General features: G+C 43.5%; 1 long non-coding RNA gene across 2 annotated transcripts; it reads right to left on the bottom strand.

The window, feature by feature from the left end:
• Positions 1–42: 42 nt before the first annotated feature.
• LOC102147650 (uncharacterized) lies at positions 43–12,794 on the bottom strand. Of its 2 annotated transcripts, XR_001380778.3 has the most exons (3): positions 10,647–12,784; positions 3,942–3,986; positions 43–2,733 (listed from the first exon to the last, which is right to left on the bottom strand). It is a non-coding gene; the product is annotated as an uncharacterized lncRNA (long non-coding RNA). The 2 variants fall into 2 exon arrangements; XR_002807889.2 differs by lacking the exon at positions 3,942–3,986 and having other exon boundaries at positions 10,647–12,794.
• Positions 12,795–19,632: the final 6,838 nt, after the last annotated feature.

Here is a 19,632-nt window from a genome sequence, read left to right as displayed (position 1 = left end):
ATCCAGGCCTTGATTTTTGCCCAAAAATCTGTTTCAACAGGATTTGTTTCTGGGAGCAAGTGTACAGCCCACTTTTATTTATTTTTTTTAATAATTTGGTACTTTTAATGCCATTTTTTTTTTCTTGCTTTTTGAACAAGGGGCCCCACATTTGCATTTTGCACTGGGCCCCACAAATTAGTTAGCCAGCCATGAGGAGGTGTCAAACTGGCTGGGAGTTCCCTTGAAGCCCCTTCCTCTTGGTGAGGAGGAAACCCCCACTCCGCAGCCAACATGGATGAGGCAGGATGCACGTCACACCATGCACTGTCTCTGCGTCAGTCCTCCGCCAGCTTCTTCCTCTTCACTCTTCTACAGGGTAGAGAAGGGTGATGGCCAGGTCAGCAGGCTCTGCACAGGTGGTCTAGCACTTTGTTTGGGAATGTGTGGATGTTTGGCTCATATTTTTTTGTCGTTTGCATTTGGAACCTTGTGACTTTAAGGGCCTGGGCTACAAGGGAGCTTTGGCTCCCTGTAGCCATAGGGGTGCCAGAACGTTCCCAGGAAGGTAGGACTGGCAAGGAAAGGAGGGGAGATCCCTTCAGTCCTAGCTGGCTTCTCTCCCAGCTGAGGGAACACGTCATTTCCTGGTGGTGGAGGAGGGGTTCCCCGGCAGAGCTCTCTTGTGCAGAGCGATTCTCCATTACAGAGAACAGCAGCAGCTATGCCTTTAGCCCCTGAGCAACCTCAGACAGTTCATCGCGGAGGGCCCAGCCAGGCTGTTGGAAATGATACCCAGAGCAGCGCTGTCCAGCCAGCTCAGGGGCCAGGATCTGGAGCCCAGTTGCAAAGTGGTTGACAAGATCGTGACCCTGCTGGAGCTTGTGAATGGCCCAGGTGGTACCCTCCACCTGGATCAAACTTCATCCATGGAGCACAGCCTGCCTCAGAATCACTCATAGTTCTTACCCAGGTTACTCCCCGTTCTGAGTGGCAAAGACAAGGAAGGCCACATGCTCAGTCTCTATTGGAAAATGGGCTGCAAGAGCCATGAGAATTTCCAGTTGTAGCAGGGATCCCCCTAAGCAGGCTCGGTCTCATTAGGGCTCAATTAGGGCAGGACCAGCATGCAGTAAACCACATGGTTTACTATTCTCCTGTCAAATTCATCTGTGTTGCCTGCAGAGCATTGTCTTCCTTTCATAAAGACAAGAGATGTGTTGGAGGGACATTAAGGTTCTTCCATTGATTCCTCCAGAGTCCTAAGGACAGTGCATCTGACCCTTAGGCAGGAACCAAGGCAGGTCCAGGGAATACTGACCTTAATCCCCAGGACTGATGGTCAGCCTGGCTCATGAAAGATTGTCTGCATGGGCTAACACTCTTTTGGAGAAAATGACACACGGTACAACAGGCACCACTACAAGTGCTGGGTCTCCAGCTTCCACTGGTCTCACAGTGAAACTCAAAATCCTGCTCCTTGCTTAGTTTACTCTTCCTTTTCCCTGAGCGACCATGCAAATCTTCACAAGTTCAAACCTGTTGCCCACCTCCACACCTCTCTCAGCGAAACCCTTACCTCCTACAAGCGTAACTGCACCCACCCTCATTGTCTTCTCCTTCTCTATTATCTCAGAGGCTGAAGGTTTCCCTCCTCTGGTCAAGACCTCCACTTATCTCCTTAACCCCATCCCACTCACTCAGGAAACTTGCCCCTGCAGCTTTTCCTCCCCTCTCCTACATTTACCCCCCACTGCTGCATTTACCCCCACCCCCCGACCCCACCCCACCCCGCTGGTTCTTTCCCTTTGACCAGTCTCTGTGAGAGTACAACCAACTGACACCTCCTTCCTTGACTCTATCCTCCTCTATCTTGCATCTATCTCTCTGCTTCTGAACCACTTCTGCTCCAAACTAGGAGGCTCAGGGAGGCCAGGAGTTGGGGTCTAGGTGCCCAGATAGGGAGGGGCTGGACTAGAGCCTCAGGACACAGAATAAAAAAGGAACTGAGGGCAGTGTCTCAGGAAAAAGGGTGAGAACCAAAGAGACAGTCAAACACAGTGTCAATCCAAAACATACTGGGCAGAGAGGGAAAAAACAGACGGGGGTTAAGGAAGGGATAGGAAGATAGAGCCGAAAGTTTCAGGAAATTGGATGGGAGCCAGAGCAAAGAGATTTCTCAAGGTCCGCATACCTAGAGTCCACACTCCATTTATAGGGGGCATGCAGCCTTGCCCAAGGGTGGAGAGGGAGCAATTAAGGCTGCCAAGCCTGTCTGGACGCTTTTCCTTCCCCGCCAATCTCCTTAAAAGGATTATCAATGATCACTGCTCTATGTGTCTTCAGTCCAACTTCTCTTTGAAACTCACTGCAGTCTGAATTCTGTCTCCACTCTCCCCTAAAACCTCTTGGGAAAAGGTTACTGATGGTTTCTACACTGGGCCCTTCTTTGGGTGCCCTTTTGTGAGTTCCCCCTACTCCCCTTCCTACCCTGCCGGCTGCTTTAGCGTTTCTGTCCACCACGTTTGTTTTAGGTTCTCCTACCCGCACAATCATTGGGCATTTTCTTCTGTTCTCACAGATTTTAAATCAACCGGTCTGCTGTTAACTTCCAAATGTAGAACTCTGGCCGCCATCTTTCTCCTGGCCGTCAGACACACGTCTGAACCGCTTTGCTCTGAGGTCTCTCAAGGGTTGCTTGCATGTACTTGGCTGGTCAGAAGTGCTGTGTGGCAGACAGTAGAGTCGGAAAGGCTGCAGGATAAGGGAAGGAAAAGTGATAGGTAGCGAGCTGAAAACAAGCTGTCAGATCAAGTTATTTCTAAAAGAACAAGGATTTAAACATCTCTCTGAGGTGCTTACATCCTCCCAAAGTACTTGTGTAGGATAACTAAGTTAAAATATCCTTGAGTGTATGCCTGACATTACCGCTTTTCTGGCCAGGGGAGCCAGAGCAGACCGGGGTCATAGAACCATCACTTTGGGGCACTATCATTAAGGGCACTCACAGTGTGAGTGGGCTCTTCGCTCCAAGTGGCAAATTCTTTTGATTTTGTTAGTTTTAATTCCTCTGAAAGAGAATCTCATTGGCACAGCTAATCTTCTCCTGCCAGGCCCTCCCTCAGAGGGAGTTCCTCCCTCTGCCTGGGAAATCGGGAAAGACCTCGAAAAGGCTGTGACATTTGAGACAGCCTTCAACGATAACAGGTGCTGTGTGTAATTTGGGTGTGTGTGGCAATTTCAGAATTTTGCAGCATCAATTTAAATCTACAGCCTTCATTCAACTATTGTTTACTTTTTTCCTTTCCTAAATCGTGACTCACTTTCATTCTTAAGAAACTTAACATCTAAAGGAACTAGAATGAGTCTGTCTCTCTCTTTTTCTCAGTCTCTCTCTCTCTCTCATTTTGGTATGGACAGTTAAAGCCTAGGACAATATTCCCTCGTTCATTCATTCACTCACTCACTCAATAGTCGGTGCCTGCTGTATGCCAGAGCAGTTTACAGGTTATAAAGTCTATTTTTAGGGGATTTTGTTTAAGCTTTACATCCACCCTCTGCAGTAGTTATTGTTACAGCATACATTTAATTCAGAAAACTGAGGCTCAAGGGGGTTAAGTAACATATTCGAGATCAAACTGCAAGTATAGTGGGGGAGGGGAGACTGGAGTCCAAGTTGAATCTCCAAAACCTGTGTGCTTTCCACCGCCCCACACTGAGGTGACTCACCAAACAGGATGTTAGATCTGACATAACTGAACTATGTATCAGTAATTTGCCATCAGGCACAGCCAACTAACATCTGACATATTCTAGCTGAACATTCTCCTAAGCTGAGAGTTCAGATTATGTAACCAAAATGAGTACTCTTCTAAAATAACTCTGTGAGTTTGAAAAAGTTCTCTAAACAGTTTAGAAAACAAGTTTATTTTTAAAACAAGCTTATTTTTAATGAATAATACCTGTAGAAAATTCTGTCGCTCTGGCATTTGTCCTTTTCCTCTGCCCTGAGAAGAATATGTATAACATTTATTAATACGTAACCGTGCTGCCTTCTACATCATGAACTGTTCATTCTCCACTGCTAAGCTCCTTATATTTGCTTTCGGTTTGCTCAGGCTGTTTGATGGTAGGAGTAAGAAATCATTTCAGTCTTCCTGAGTAACTTTATTTTTGCACCCACTTTCTCTTTTGGATCGGAAAAGGAACAGATGCTTATTGTATAAAAGGCAAATCATACAGATGTCTTAGGAAGTAAAAAGCCTCGGCAATCCCACCCCCAGAAGTAACAGCTACTAATAATGTGGTACATAGTCTTTCAAATTTCCTCTAATCGTAAATTAACACATATTATATTTATGCATATTTTTACACAAATGGATCTGCCATACATCCTGTTTGGCAATTATTGTTTGTTTTTGACAAACAATGTCTTAGCTATCATTCTTTGTCAGTATCTACAGATTGATCTCAGCTCTCAGCTTTTGACAAAGGAAAATATCCATTTCACAGCAACAATGAATTTCAAATGTTTCGCCAACACATGCCTTAGTCAAAACAAAGTCTAGGTGAGGAAGTGGGGATAGTGCTATATATTGGGGAAAAAAAAAAAGTAGGTTAACAGTTGCTCCTACTAAACACTGCGTAATTGTAACTAACTCAGCCTTTAAAAAAAAATTAGGCCATTACTTTCGCTTTTTGAATTAGCAGCCAATAGACAAGAGGTGAAGTGAGGAATGTTTTGGAAAATACCCTCTCGTGGAGTTGCCTCCAGGTGGTGGATTGCAAGGCTCTGAGGCATTTTCAACAGCTTGCCATTAGCTAGAAACATGCTTCCCAACACCTCAGCCCTGATCTGTTAAAGTCTCTCATTTAGTGAGAAACACAAGGCAGATGACTCAGCGTGCGGGGCAATTTATTAACCCGTCAAAGGCTTTCTTCTTGAGCCTGGGATAACAGACAGAATAAGGAATGGAATCCTTAATGAGTAACGAAGGGCGCTGCTGGAGGGGCAGGAACACACACACAAGGCATGCGACGGGCTCTCCTTCTCCATCTGGAACAACCAGTCCTCTCCTGAATTTACACAGATTTTCACTGTAGATTGATCCTGCCTGGGAGGGAGAGAAGTCTTTTCCCAGCCTTCTTGGAACTGGGAAGTGACACATGTGATAGACCACACTCACAGAAGGCCATATGTCTCATATCCCAGGTCTTGGACTGTCCTTAAAGAACCAAAGAAGTAGGCTGAGCCGTGCCACCATTTTCCAGGACACCAAAGAGAATTTATATTCTCAGGCTGAGCTGTAAAAATCAAATCCAAATTACCTGAAATTTGGCCTGCTGGAACTCAAGTTAAAGGCCTCAGAAAAGCAAATATGCTGTGAGAGATAGAATTAGCCACCCCAGAATGTGTCTCTTTGCCTTGCCTTGATTACTTTCAAGAACAAAAGACTCTGAAAGAAACTTTGACACCCCTCCCCCCGCCCCCCCCCCCCACCCCCGCCACAACTGCCTAAAAGAACTTTAAGATAACCCAGGACAGACCATCACCATAGGTAACTCTGGGTATTGGTAGACGGAGAGGATCCTTGCTAAGACCATTCTCATCAAAGTTCTGTTTACCATACATTTGCTTTTCCATCTCCGTGTAAATTGCCTTTCTCTCCTTTGAAGTCCCAAACCACTACACTGCAACACCTTCCTTTGCCTTTAGCTGAAGATAATATTTAAGCTGGCAGCTCAGCCATTCTGGTGAATTACTCAGCTTTCCTGGGTTTCTCCCATGTACACATGTTATAAAGCTTTGTTTGATTTTCTCCTGTTATTCTGTCTCACATCAATTTACTTCGTAGGCCAGCCAGAAGGACCTAGAGTGAGTAGAGGATTTGTCTTTCTCCTCTACAATGCTTTGTTCTTTTTCATGTTTTAACTAGCTTTTGGGCTTATCAGGGAATGCTGAGGCTGCATTTACAGGAAACAAACGTTTTGTGATATTGTCCTATTACTATTTTCCGAAACACCTTTTTCTTCTCTTCATATTATTTTTTTATTAGGTGAGATATTTTGACATCCAACTATGATTCCTGGCTTGGGAATCTTCCTTTTTCAAATGAAAAGTGTAATAGTGCAAAATATTTGGAAGCGAATTCTTCCTCCTTGCTGGAAGGTTCATATACTCTCTCACTATAACACTGTGGGAGTATGAAAGCAGGTTTGGGAAGGATAAAAGGAGGATAATTAAAATGTCTTAAGCTGTTTGCAGAGCTGTCTTGAATTTTCAGCAATATTATTCTCCTTAATAATGTTTATCTTAATACCTATTAGGGTGACCAAATGTCCCAGTTTGCCCAGGATGGTCCTGGTTTATGCTTGTGGTCCCATAAAATAATTAATAGCATCTATTTCCTCTTTCAAAATTGTTCTGTCTTGGACACTAAATTATATGATCACTCTATTAATCATATCAGACAGTGTCGTGCCATCACAATGGAAGCAGGGTCATGTAACAACTGGAGATTGAACTGTATATTAACTGCACATTAAACAATGACAGTTTTCTCTCAAAATTTTAAGTGCACGTATCCTTCGTCCTAGAAATTTCCATTCTATGAATCTATTCTATAGAAATTCTAATGTTATAAGCAGAAAATTTTATACACACACACACACAAATGCTTAGTGAAAACTGGAAATAATGTAAATGTTTATCAATAGTCTAGTTAAATACAATGGAATCTTTTGTAATTGTTATAAAAGAAGGTGATAGATCTATATGTGTTGATTATATGGTGAAGTGTTCAAGATGTGTTTTTACATTTAAAAAAGCAAGTTATGGAAATATATATATGGCAGTGCTTGGCAGCTGGCTCTGAGAAGCCTTTAGGTTCTCCCGTAATCTCCTGGGCTCCCACCCCCACAAACAATGCTAAATCGACACTGATACTAACTGCTTGCTATGCAAATACAGCTTCTCTCCTAGCCTTCCCATTTAGCGGGATTGCCCCTCCTAAGCTCTGCAATATAGAAATTCTGAAGATGCCACGGTCTACAACATAATCCTGTTGTTGTCCTATGTATGTTGAAAGGAGATTCACAAAGCTGTTGACTGTGATTTCTTCTGGGGAGTAACTGTCATTCCCTTCTGTACTTTTATTTTAACCCATAGGCATGTATTACTTATAATTTTAAAAATTAGTTTAAAAGGAATACATGTCGAATCAGTTTGTCAAATAAAATCATACATTTTAGGTGCATGTAGAGCAGCTGGGAACCCTTTATGCAGAGAGCAAGACTAGAGAGCCAGATCTCTGGCATTTTTCCTGTTATACTTTGGAGTGGAAGTGGCATATTCTATAGTTATCTCTCAATTATTAGGCTAATTGAGGAAATAAAGTTGAAATGTAGTTTTTGTTTCCAACTTTTTCCAATCATTTTAACAGGCTTAGTTAAACAAATACATTAGTTGCTTCCTCTGAAACTTTAGAGAAATAGATTATAAAACATAAACCAACTACTTAAAAAGGATGGACTTTCACTTTTTTTTTCATTTCTCTGATCTGTCTTCTAGACAAGTGTAACTGGAAAAGGCTCACAGCAGAGAAATGAAGATTGGAAGGAGCTTAACTGTGTGAAATTAAGGGTAGTACCATTTCAATATTCACGGTTACAAACTGTTTCCACTTAGTTTCAATTTTAGAGTTAAACAAGAAACAAAAGAAAAATAAACTGATACCAAAAAAAATGTAGAGTTGGAACTGTCTTTCAGGGGTAAACATGGTCTAATCTCTTTTCTCTCTCCCTCCTCACTTGCACCTCACTTATCCACTTGCTTAATTACTTATCCTTGGAGTGAAGCCTTCACTCCAGGGTGCTTTGTTCCTCCCTGCCTCTCAGTTTCCTTCCCACCCACCCACCCCCATTCCCATGTCTGCCTCCTTTCTGGCATGAGGACTTAAGCACTTCTTTACCTCTGTTCTCCTATACTCTCTATTGGGCTTAATTTATTTTATTTCTGTTTGTTTCATCATTTGAGCCAAACCCCACTGCCACCCTCCAATAGATGGTAGCATCCTTCAGAGCATGAACTGATCTATGTTCATATTTGAAGCATCAGTGCCTGGCACAATCCTTGGCACATAATAAGTACTTAAAGATATTTGTTTAATGAATGAAACTTTGGCAGAAAAACAAAACAAAACAAAACAAAAATCCCGGCTCTACTCCACAGAAAGAAGCCACAGAAAACCCTCCAAACCATTTAAAGGTCCCTGGGGGAAGGGATTGTCATGAGCAGGAACGGCCTTGTTTTGAGTTGGCTCACCTGCTAGAGTTCAGAAGCTTGTCTGCATTTCTTCCCCTCTTGGGTATTGCTTTGAAGTGCTTTTTTTTTTGGTGAGGAAGATTTGCCGTGAGCTAACATCCATGCCAATCTTCCCACCCCACCCCCTTTTTTGGTTTGTTTTGCTTGAGGAAGATTAGCCCTGAGGTAACATCAGTGCCGGTCTTTCTGCACTTTGTATGTGGGATGCCTCCACAGCTTGGCCAATGAGTGGAGTATGTCCACGCCTGGGATCCCAACCCATGAACCTGGGCCATGGAAGAAGAATGCACAGAACTTTACCCACTCGCCACAGGGAGGCCCATTGAAGTGGTTTTTGTGACTGCCACATTTTGCAGTTTCCCTAACCTTTTTTCTGGGAAGTCAGAGTTAGATCTTTGGAACTAATGAGGTGATACAGTGTGCATTCTGCATACACCTATTGTTGTTGGGCAGCTTAGCCGTGCACGGCACTCTGCATGAGCTGGCTCAGGAGACGTGGTGACTCATGTCATTTTCTCTGTAAGCAGGGGTGACCTGGAGCACTTCAGGCCAGGAGGAAATTGGAAATTGGTTTCTCGCACTCTAGCTCTGTAGCTCCGACTCTAGATGAATCCAGGCACCATCTCGGCATCCATCAATGTGACTGAATTAGTCGCTGCTCCATCTGATAGTAATGGCGATGGCGCCTGGCTACAGGAAACCTTCTCTGCTTGGCTAAAAGAGGTTGTGACCTGCTTGTGCACGGACTTAATGGGAGCAGGAAAATCTGTATTTGACTAAAGCTTTCCTATCACCAATTAGAGACACAGTAACATTAACTGGGAAACCTCTTTTAAAACCCAGTGAGTAGGAAGCGATTAGCTATTCAAATGTTCAGAATAGTTTAATATGTATTGACTGTTTCTAACAGATAACGGAAATCTACCTGGGAAGCAGGCACTTGGATGGAGGGTGGGGAGTGGGGGGGATTCAGGAAAAGCCAGAGAGAGAAGAGAGTTGGGAGCACAGACCCTGGTTACGAAAGACCACAGAACTAGCACTGTAAAGAGGATCAGAGGGGACCCAGAGGCTGTCCTGAGTCCTTGGAGAATGGGATGAGTATTAAAGAAGGGTTTAGAAAAGAATTCTGAAAGGGAGAATCAGAACGCCCCCAAATGTTGTGTTTAAGACAGTCTCTTATTGAATTTGTGATCTCCTAGCCTAGTAAAATGAGGACTAGTAGGTTGGCGGAAGGTCGAACTTGCAGGAAACAATAGCACTGATAAGCACGGGCAAGATGGGTGAAATTCTGACGGCTTAACCATTTTTAACATAGCTGGGTTTTTTTTTGAGTTTTCAGAAGTAATATATGTGCAGGAAGCTGGAGACACATAAAAAAAGCACAAAGAATCCAACAAACTAGCCAACCAACAAAAACAGAAGTAATTCCATACCCCAGAGATAATATGCTTACCATTTTGGGCATGTATGCGTCTGGTCTTTTGTCTATGCACATATTCACATGTGCGTATCTTTTTTAGAATATAAACTATACTGCACATATTGTTCTACAGTCTGTGCCTAGTATATCTTGAAACATGCTAGTGAGGCAGCTGTGAGCAATTTGTCTCTCTCTGTTCTGTGCACTCCGTCCCTCCCGCCCCGCCTCACTGCCCTGGCGCAGGAAGGTAGACCCCACGGAGACTGGAGACCGACCTTGCTCGCCCAGGGGCCTCTTTGTTCACTGACAGGGTACAAGGGCTCAGCTTAATAAGATGACAAGGCTCTGCTGATTTGTACATTACTTTGCATATATTTCCTAAGTATAAAAGACTTTTAAGTAAGCACGTAAAATAAAACAAAATAGATTGATTAATGTAATCTGTAGCCTAACATTCAGGGCCCCCCGTTTGTGGAACTAAACCATGTAATCACAGCCTAGGGGAAGAGAGCCCATTCTGCACACAGAGGAAAAACCAAAGATGCACCAAAGGAGACGTGCACTCACGGCACGTACAAGGGTGCCTGCCCTCTGCCGCCTTCTCCTGTCTCTTAGGCTTCATCCTCTTGACGCTGGCCAGGGGGGCAGAAGCATTATGCCTAAATATTTCTCAGTTGGGTCCTGCCTCTCCTTCCTACAACCGCTACCTTAATTAAGTCCTTCTCTCCCATGTGGATTACTGCAAAAGCCTTATACCTTCTCTTCCTGCCCCTAATCTTGCCCCCTTCTACTCCATCCTTACCATTTGCAGTTTAATGCACTTTTAAACATGAATATCTTTGTCTGTTCCTGTTACCTAACACTGCGTAACAAGGCACCCCAAAACTTAGTGGCATAAAACCACCACCATTTTATTATACTCACAAATTCTGTGGGTCAGGAATTCAGACAGAGGATAGCAGGGTTGGGTTTTCTCTGTCCTGTGATATTTAGAGCTGGGATGACTTGAATGGCTGGGACTGGAACAGCTGGAGTTGGAAGATACACTCCTAAGGCGCTTCTTTACTTGCATGTCTGGCGCCTGGGGGGCAATGCCGAAGGACAGATTCAGCTGGGACTGTTGACCAGAGGACCTATGTGTGGCCTCCTCAACATTAGGCCTCAAGGTAGTCAGACTTCTTCCATGGTGGCTCAGTGCTTCAAGTGCTAGTGTCTCCAGGGACTGAGGTGGAAGCTTCATGGCCCTTTATGACCTAGCCTCAGAAGTCACACAGCTTTACTTCCACTGTACTCCATTGGTCAAAGCAGTCACAGCCTGGCTCAACTCAAGGGAAGGGAACATAAACTCTACCTCTAGATGGGAACAACGTCAAAAATTTTGTCACTATGTTTTAAAATCACCTGTCTATCTTTCTATCTTCTGGATTTGTATAAGCATAAAAGACAATTTTAAAAGATACACACCAAACTGTTAAAGATGAGAGGAGGAAAGGAGACTTCCAATCTTTATTCTCTGCACTTCCAGAAGAGGGGGGAATTGTGGGATTACAGGTGATTTTTATTTTGTACAGAAAATCGCTTCCTTTATTATCTCAAGCCTGCAAAGATAGCATGGTTGGCCCCAAGTTGGCACATTCTAGAAGGAAGTGCTAGGCCACCTAGCTATGCAGGGCATGCAAAGACATTGTGAAATGGCTCTGCCAGTATCAGCCCATTACCCAGCTTCGGGCTGTGGGAGACAGGCTGGAAACATACTTTGGGAGGTTTAAACAGCCAGAGCAAGGGCTTCTCGATAGAGAGTGGTCCTGGTGATGCGTTCCACAACCCACCCCATCCCCGCTCTGCCACGGAAACACCCCTCACCTTAAACCAAGTGAGGGGGCTTCACAAAAACCGTTTGGAGATCTTGACCTGTGCCTCCTGGAGTTTGAAGGGGGTGGGACTGGTGACTGACTTTCACCAAAAAAAGCCTAAATGTGAAATGCTGGCTGGAGGGGCCTGCCTTGCAGCAGAATGAAGAGAGAGGACGCATTGGCAGGGAGCTGCATTTTCCCTGATGGGAGGGCCATGGAATGGAGGAGACTCACACATAAGCCACCCGTGAATGGTGTGAGGGATGCCACCCAAGAAACCAGCAGGAGGGTAAAGAGACCCGGCAGAAGGGTACTATAGTCAGGGGTTTCTAGTAGAAGGATCTTCAACGTGCGAATGCCACACCAGATGACAACTGTACCAGTCACACAAGTCTAGGCCACGTGCCCCTAATCTTTCCTAAAGGGCCTGAGGAACCGGCAGCTAGAGGGTAGAAAAGGATGAGAAAAAGCTGACCATGCGCTCCTCCACTTCAAGTTTCCAGGACTGAAGCAAGGCTAGCTGGAGTGGTGAGAGAAGTTTTAAAATGAATAAAAGATTGAAGGAGTAATGCCAGGCTTGACAGGACTTTTACAGTACTCAAAGAGAGCATTCTTGTGACTGAATAGGATCAGGAAAACTAAGGATTTCACTCTAGAATGGGTTTTCTAGAGCAGCAGGAGAAAGAATAAAAAAGGCACTTCTTCTTAGTGCTATAGTATGTCCAATACATTCAATAAATCTATTATATACTTTTTGTGCTTTTCTGATTTTCCGTATTTTACTTGGAATACATATTGCTTGTTATTATTTAAATGTACATCTAATCATATCAGTTCTGTGCTTAAAATGCTTCAATGCCTCTGCATTGCCCTTATGATAAGGTTCATTTTATTTATTTATTTTTATTTTTTTACTTTTTATTTTTTATTTTTTTATTTTTGGGAAGATTAGCCCTGAGCTACCATCTGCTACCAATCCCCTTTTTGCTGAGGAAGATTGGCTCTGACCTAAGATCCGTGCCCATCTTCCTCTACTTTATATGTGGGATGCCTACCACAGTGTGGCTTGCCAAGCGGGGCCATGTCCGCACCCAGGATCCAAACCTGCGAACCGTGGGCCGCCAAAGTGGAATGTGCGCACTTAACCCCTGCGCCCTGGGCCAGCCCCAAAGGTTCATTTTAAAACATGGTTTACAAAGCTCTTCATGATCCAGCCCCTGCCTACCTCTCTAGTCTCCTCTCCCAACCTCCTCAGCCACACACATCCTGTAGTCCACCGATATGGACACAAATGTTCCAAATGCATCATGGTCTCCCATGTCTCTCTTCGGCTCACCTTGTTCTTTTGGCCTAGAATATCCCTCACTCTCACCTCTTGTCTGAAGAGCTGGCTCAGGTACCACCTCTGCAGCCCAAGAAAACCTCAGTTGGAAAGTTCCTTTAGGGCAGAAACTGCGCTTTCCAGTTGGTATCTCTACTGCCTGTGATCAGATAACAGTAGGCACTCTGCTTCCAATCCTATAAACAAACCACCCAACACACAAATGATGTCAGTGTCTAGTAAGTAAGGAAGGTCAGGAGATGCCCAAAAGCGTGGTCTGTGAAGCATGGTCTTCTGAGGATGAGCAAAGGAGTTAAGTTCTTTGCACCTTGCTGAAGTGAGGCAGAGAGTTCCAGGGAAGGCTCTGGAAGGAAGATGGTCCCCAATGTTGATGGAGTTCAGCCGCAGGTCTGGCCACTGTCCTGCCCAAACAGTGAGCACTTTTACCTGAACTACATATGAAACCTTTTGGATGACAGTAAAAGATCTAGAAGTCCCATGTGCTGAGAAAGTTGGCTCATACAGAGTTTGGGTAACTGCTAACTTTGCTTCAGAACTTGATGCCACACTTCTATCACACTCTTTTTGCATTTCAATCTAGTGAAACAAATTTGTGTTTTTTGTTTTGCTTTCTTTTGTTTTGTTTTGCAGCAAGCCGTTATTTCCTTATTAAGCAGGTCGTTGTCACCTAGTCCAGAAGCAGCTGCTGAAGTTGCAGGCTTCGTTTCTAATTTGAATTAGACCTGCCTGCCTCTGGGTACTCTTTGCTGTTAATATGAATAGGCAGCCATGGAGTTCTCAGATTCTTAGATTGGAAGGATTATAATATTTTATATTTATGAAATGTTTAAAGACTTGCAGATATTCTGGAGAATTTTAAAATACAATTATACCACCTGAATTTCACAAAAACATATAAAGAAAATGTGATCATCATTTTAAAGATTTTATAAATGAAGAAAGTGAGAACCAGAAAGGTTAGGTGATTTATCTGAGGTTCCAGACTTAATTGGTGCCAGGTCCAAGACTCTGCTAACTCTAAACTAAGTGTTCCATCCCGTAGTGCATAGCAGGGCTTTCTCTATCTTGGTTAGTAAGTGGCCCTGTGTCAATCTGATAAGGCCATGACTAATAGACTTTATAGCCACTTGTGGTTGAGAGTTCAGAACAAAATCAGCAATGACCATGCCTCCTAGAAGACTGTTTCTGAATCCTCCCAGGAGGCAGCTGGGCCCGTCTGAAGTGTCTAAGAAAGTAAAAATTATACCAAGAATTCACTTAGCATGTTGATTTCCTTGAAGCCAGTGGAGTTTTTGGTTCAAATTATTCTAATGATGAAGTCAAAAGCATGTCGCATATCTTTTAAAAGTAGCCACCTTCCCTTTCTTCCTCTTGGCAGCAGAACTTGGCCAATGGCATATTGGACAGAGAGTTATGCCTCCTTAGAGGGCTTCTAGTTTTATCCCCTGGGATAAATTTGCAGGACAAGCGAGGGATGATTTTCATTATGGAAAATTTGATATTAATACATTTACTCTAGATATGCATTCTTGTTTTTATTTATTTAAAGAGCAGACACATTTCCTCTGAATAAATGGAGCACCAAATATGGCTTGTTAAATATAACGGGCTTCAAGTGTCTGCTCTGTCAATTAGTAGCAGTGACCTTGGGTAAGTTACTTAAACTTCCAAGCCTCAGTTTCCTCATCTATTAAACTGGAATACTAACACTCATGGAGGTTTTGAAAATTTCTAGGTGCCTGCTGAGTATCTGTTCCCCCATTTCCACTTGGGAGTCCTCCTTCCCTACTCTCTAGCCCTCTAGTCTGATTGGGTGCTTACCTACCTCACTCTAAGAATGCAGAACATGGCCAGACAGATTCTGAGGCTCTGGCCATAAGACCAGTTCAGAGATGAGCATGTGACCCCATCTCATTAGAGTGCATCTGAGCACTCAGGAGGAAGCATTCTATTTCCTACTGAGAATAGAGGCATTGGAAGACTGGCTGGAGCAGCTCCAGCCACCTGCCCCCGAGTGAAAGCTGAGAACAAAGCCAACACACAGAGGAAGGTGGAGCCAATCCAGGAGATGGAGGGAGATGAGGTTCTTATAACATTGTTTGAATCCAGTCAGGTCTGAAGCCAGCTCTATACCTGGACTCCCCAGTCTCATGAGCCAATAAATGCCCTTTGCATTTATATCTGTTTGGTTCAGATAAACCAACTCTAAATGATATTCTACCTAAATTTGAGAGGAAAATAATGTATTGAAGTGTGCAGATACCTGCTACATAACAAATGCTCAATAAAGTTAGCTTGATTGTGCTTCTTATGAAGTTTAGTTCAGAAAAGAGGAGACTTCATACTTATTTTGAATATTAAACAAGTTTTGCCAGGCATGATAAAGAGCGAGTCATATTGAGAGGCTGAATCCCCCGGGGTATGATATCAGAGACACCAAAAAGGTTTTCCTATCTTCTAAAACACTTCTCTTTCCTTGGTGCTGAGAGCCCTAGACGTCAAAAATAGTCATTAATCTCTCTGTTTTAAGACCTTCAAAGAGAAGTTCCTCTTTTAGCCATAGCAGCTGTGTGAATGAGTTTGTTAACTCCCTTCCTGAGGCCAGGTTTTGATAGTGGTCCATGGAGATAATGGAGGCCACTGGGTGCCCTGAGGGAGCAAGCAGAACATGGCCACACCCAGAGGAGACCTCAGGAGGGGAAGTCCAACCATATTCCTGTGCTTTCATGGCTAGGTACTCTCAAGAAGCTCCAACCTGAGATTTTAGAAGGCACAAGCTTTTTCTGAACTTAAAGAAGGATATTTGGCTAAAATGGCCAGACAAACCTTTGTTAAACAGCAAGCACAGCATGTAACCCAATCTTCCTCTTCTGCCCAGGCAGTCCCCGGATCCTAGCCCTCAGCTGCAGACGTTCCAAGAGAACTAAGGACCATGAGGATGGTGGCAGCCAAAAGACAGTGGAAGCAGGCCAAGGTGGTGTAGCAGGCTACAGCGACAAGAGAATCGCAACTTTGGTCCTGTCAGGTGTGTGTGAGGTAGGTACCTTGGTCCTCTGTGATTCTTGCCTGCAAAGGAGATGGCTGGATACGAAGAATGAAGAAGCGCCTGGACTGAGTACAGAGTAAATATTTTAAAGTTCTGTCAGAACAAGGACAGACATGCCCCTAGGTAAGAACTTGAGTCATTTCAAAGAAATTAGGCAGAGATTCCTGGAAGCAACTGTCTAAACAACTTTAGATGTCCTATTTAACCCTTGAGACTTCCATTTCTTTGTTCCTTTCATCTTTTCTTCGTTCCATCTTTCCTTCCTTTCCTCTTTTCTTTCGTTCTTTAACTTAGAGCTCTAGATTTCTTCTTTTCAAGCATATTTACAGCCTCCCAAAGTTTCATTCTGTTGATATGAGTAGTTTCCTTCTCAAAGTCCCGTTCTGTGCTACTCTTTATTCACTAGACAATACCCGTCAGGCAGCAGAATGCCAAAGATTGGCAACACCTGTTTTGCTGGAATGGCTGTAAGCCCCTGTCAGCTTGATCAGAGCACAGAACTCCAGAGAAGGTGGAATGCCACTTCTTGAGCCTGGTAACTTGTGGATATAGACCATTTACAACAATTGAGAGAATTATTAAAAAAAGGGAATAAGCTTATTGTACATTAGTGTCATTTAAGGCAAGTACCTGTACCACCTGAAATTATTTTGAATTCCCATGCTCTGGGATAAATTGCACTGCCACATTTTATCATTTTCTACTTCATATTCACTCCTCCTTTCCCCCTTTATCTCACTGGTGCATTTGAACAATTTTTCTGTATACACACCCCAGCTAGTATCAGGCCCAACACAAATTAGCATTGCTAAGTGTCCCTATCTCTACATAACATGCATAAAATAATTTGTCTGATAGCAAGAAAAGGTATGCAAGATACACAGAAGTAAAAGAAAATTACTTATCATAGATACCATTGGATAGAATATTATGAAACTAAACATCAAATTAGGGTATTTCAGCTCCCTCAAAATCACATTCTGTATCAGCAACTCGATCCCACTATTTAGAAACATTTTTAGATACTAAGGAATCTGTTAGCTGACTTGTATTAGTCAGGGTTCTCCAGAGAAACAGAACCAATAATATATAGGTTTTTTGCCTATAATCTGTTTTCTGCCTAGGCAGAAAAGAGGAGACTTCGTATTTATTTCAAAGAAATTAGGCAGAGATTCCTGGAAGCAAGAGTCTGAACAACTTCCGAAGTCCTATTTAAAACTCGAGGCTTCCATTTCTTCCTTCCTTCCTTCCATCCATCCTTCATTCCATCTTTCCTTTTCTCTTTCATTCTTTTTCTTTTTTGGTGAGGAAGATTCACCCTGAACTAACATCGGTTGCCAATCCTCCTCTTTTTTTTTTCGCTCGAGGAAGTTTAGCCCTGAGCTCACAGTTGTGCCAGTCTTCTTATAGTTTGTATGTGGGATATGTGGGCTGCCTCCCCAGCACGGCTGATGAGTGGAGTAGGTCCCTGCCTGGGATCCGAACCCATGAACCCTGGTTGCCTAAATGGAGTGTGTAGAACTTTAACCACTCAGCCACAGAGCCAGTCCCTTTTCTTTTGTTCTTTAACTTATGGCCCTAGTAATCTTCTTTTTGAGTGTATATACCACACCCCCCCAAAGTCTCATTCTGTTGATGTGAGTAGTCTTGTTTTGTGGCTACATAGACATCTATCTATCTATCTATCTATCTATCTATCTATCTATCTACCAATAGAGAGAGAGAGAGAGAGAGAAAGAGATTTATTATAAGGAATTGGCTCATTCAGTTATGGAGGCTGAGAAGTCCCACAATCTGCCGTCTGCAAGCTGGAGACCCAGGAAATCTGGCATGTAGTTCCAGTCCAAACTTGAAGGCGAGAGCCGGGGGAGTTGATGATGTAAGTCTCAATCCAAGTGCGGGAGAAGGCCAATGCCCCAGCTCAAGTAGTCAGGCCAACAGCGAATTCTTCCTGCCTCTGAACTTTTGTTCTATTCAGGTGCTCAACGGATTGGATGGGGCCCACCCCATTGGGGAGGGAAATCTGCTTTACTCACCCTACTGATTCAAATGCTAGGCTCATCTGGAAACACCCTCACAGACACACAGAAATAATGCTTAGCCAAATATCTGGGCACCCCCATGTCCAGATCAAGTTTACACATCAAGTTAACCATCCCATGGCTCTATGATAAAAGTAATGATTTTAGTTGAAGTGTGAGCAGTGGTAATAATCTGACAGCTCAAAATAGAAGCACACTTGAATGATGCAAAGATTCTCAGCACATATTTATTGAGCAACTACAGTGTACGAGGCACTGTCTGGACCAAGTAAGGTCAAGGGAGACTGATCCTGCTTTGGAGGATCAGGAAAGGTTTTAAAAAGCTGGTAACACTTCATTTGAGATTCCCAAGAAGAATGAGAATTCATGACTATCAAGGGGAGAAGAATAACCTAGGCAGGGGGAACAGCATTGTGCAAAGTCATGGAGGACTGTTCTGGGAAGTGTGAGTGGTTCCATACAGCTGGAGAGAAAGGCTGTTATATAGAAGAGTGGCAGAAGATGAAGCTAAAGGGGTCAGCAGAGGCTAGCTCACAAGGGCCTTATAGCTTGGGGCATACACTGTACGTTGCCATCCCATGAGCCATTTCTCCTTCTTGCCAACAGAACTTTGGCCAGAACACAAATCACAATTAGCCTAAGCCAATCGTAGCAATCCCCTTTACCTTTGAGAATAATGCTTGGTTGATGGCTGGATATGGCACTTAGTTCTGGCTAAAGAAACAGAAGAAGTCTGGTGGAGGACATTGAGGAAAGAGTATCATCTCTGATTAAAAAAAAAAAGAGAGAGAGAGAGAGAATTCTGTACCAGGAGGTGTTCCCTTTTTCCTCCTTCCCTTCCTTTGTGATTTGAATGTTCTCATATGAGGACATGATGTCTAGAGTTGCAATAGCCATCTTGTGACCATAATGAGAAACCTGAGGATGAAAGCCACATACCAAGCATGAACGAGAAAGGACAGAAAGCAGTGGGGGCTTCAAACATCACAGAGTCACCAAACCAATTGTAAGACTGGCTATCTTAGGACATTCAGCTAAGAAAATAGTAAGTATCCTATGGGGAAAGCCACTATTAATTGTGCTTGATGTCAAATTTGTTGTAGCTGCTGTCAGGCTAAGGATGACATTTGTGTGTGTAGCTAAGGAGTTTGGGCCTTACCATGAAAAGGAATGGCAGGTATGGAAATGTTTAGGCAGGGGAATGAGTTGTCAGTTTTGCTCTTGAAAACCATGACTCTGGCTGATGTGTGCAGAATGGGTGGCAATGGGAGAAAACAAGGCAGAGAGACCAGTTATGAAGCTACTGCAACTGCCCAAGAGATTAGGTAGAATCTGAGCAAAAGAAGTAACAACGATAATTGGGGGAAGCGGATAAGTCTCAGAATTCTTTTTAAGTCAGAATAGTATAACTAATAGTGATGAAGTGGATGTGACTTGTGGGGAAGACAGGAGAATCAAGGAGAGCTCAGGTTTCTGGCTTGGTTGATTTGAGAGACAGGAGAGCCGACTCTAATTCTGGCTTTGCTACAAGCAGGTCAAATGATCCTAGGCTAGTTTCCTCAGTTTGAGAGGGTCAGGTTCAAAATATGACAGAAGATAGATCTCCTCTCTCCTGACAGCTCCAACT

This window comes from Equus caballus, chromosome 5 (assembly GCF_041296265.1).
Source record: "Equus caballus isolate H_3958 breed thoroughbred chromosome 5, TB-T2T, whole genome shotgun sequence".
In the NCBI taxonomy this organism is placed as follows: Eukaryota; Metazoa; Chordata; class Mammalia; order Perissodactyla; family Equidae; genus Equus; species Equus caballus.
The sequence above is the reverse complement of the archived record's forward strand: the minus strand, read 5'-3'. Positions and strand labels throughout refer to the sequence as shown.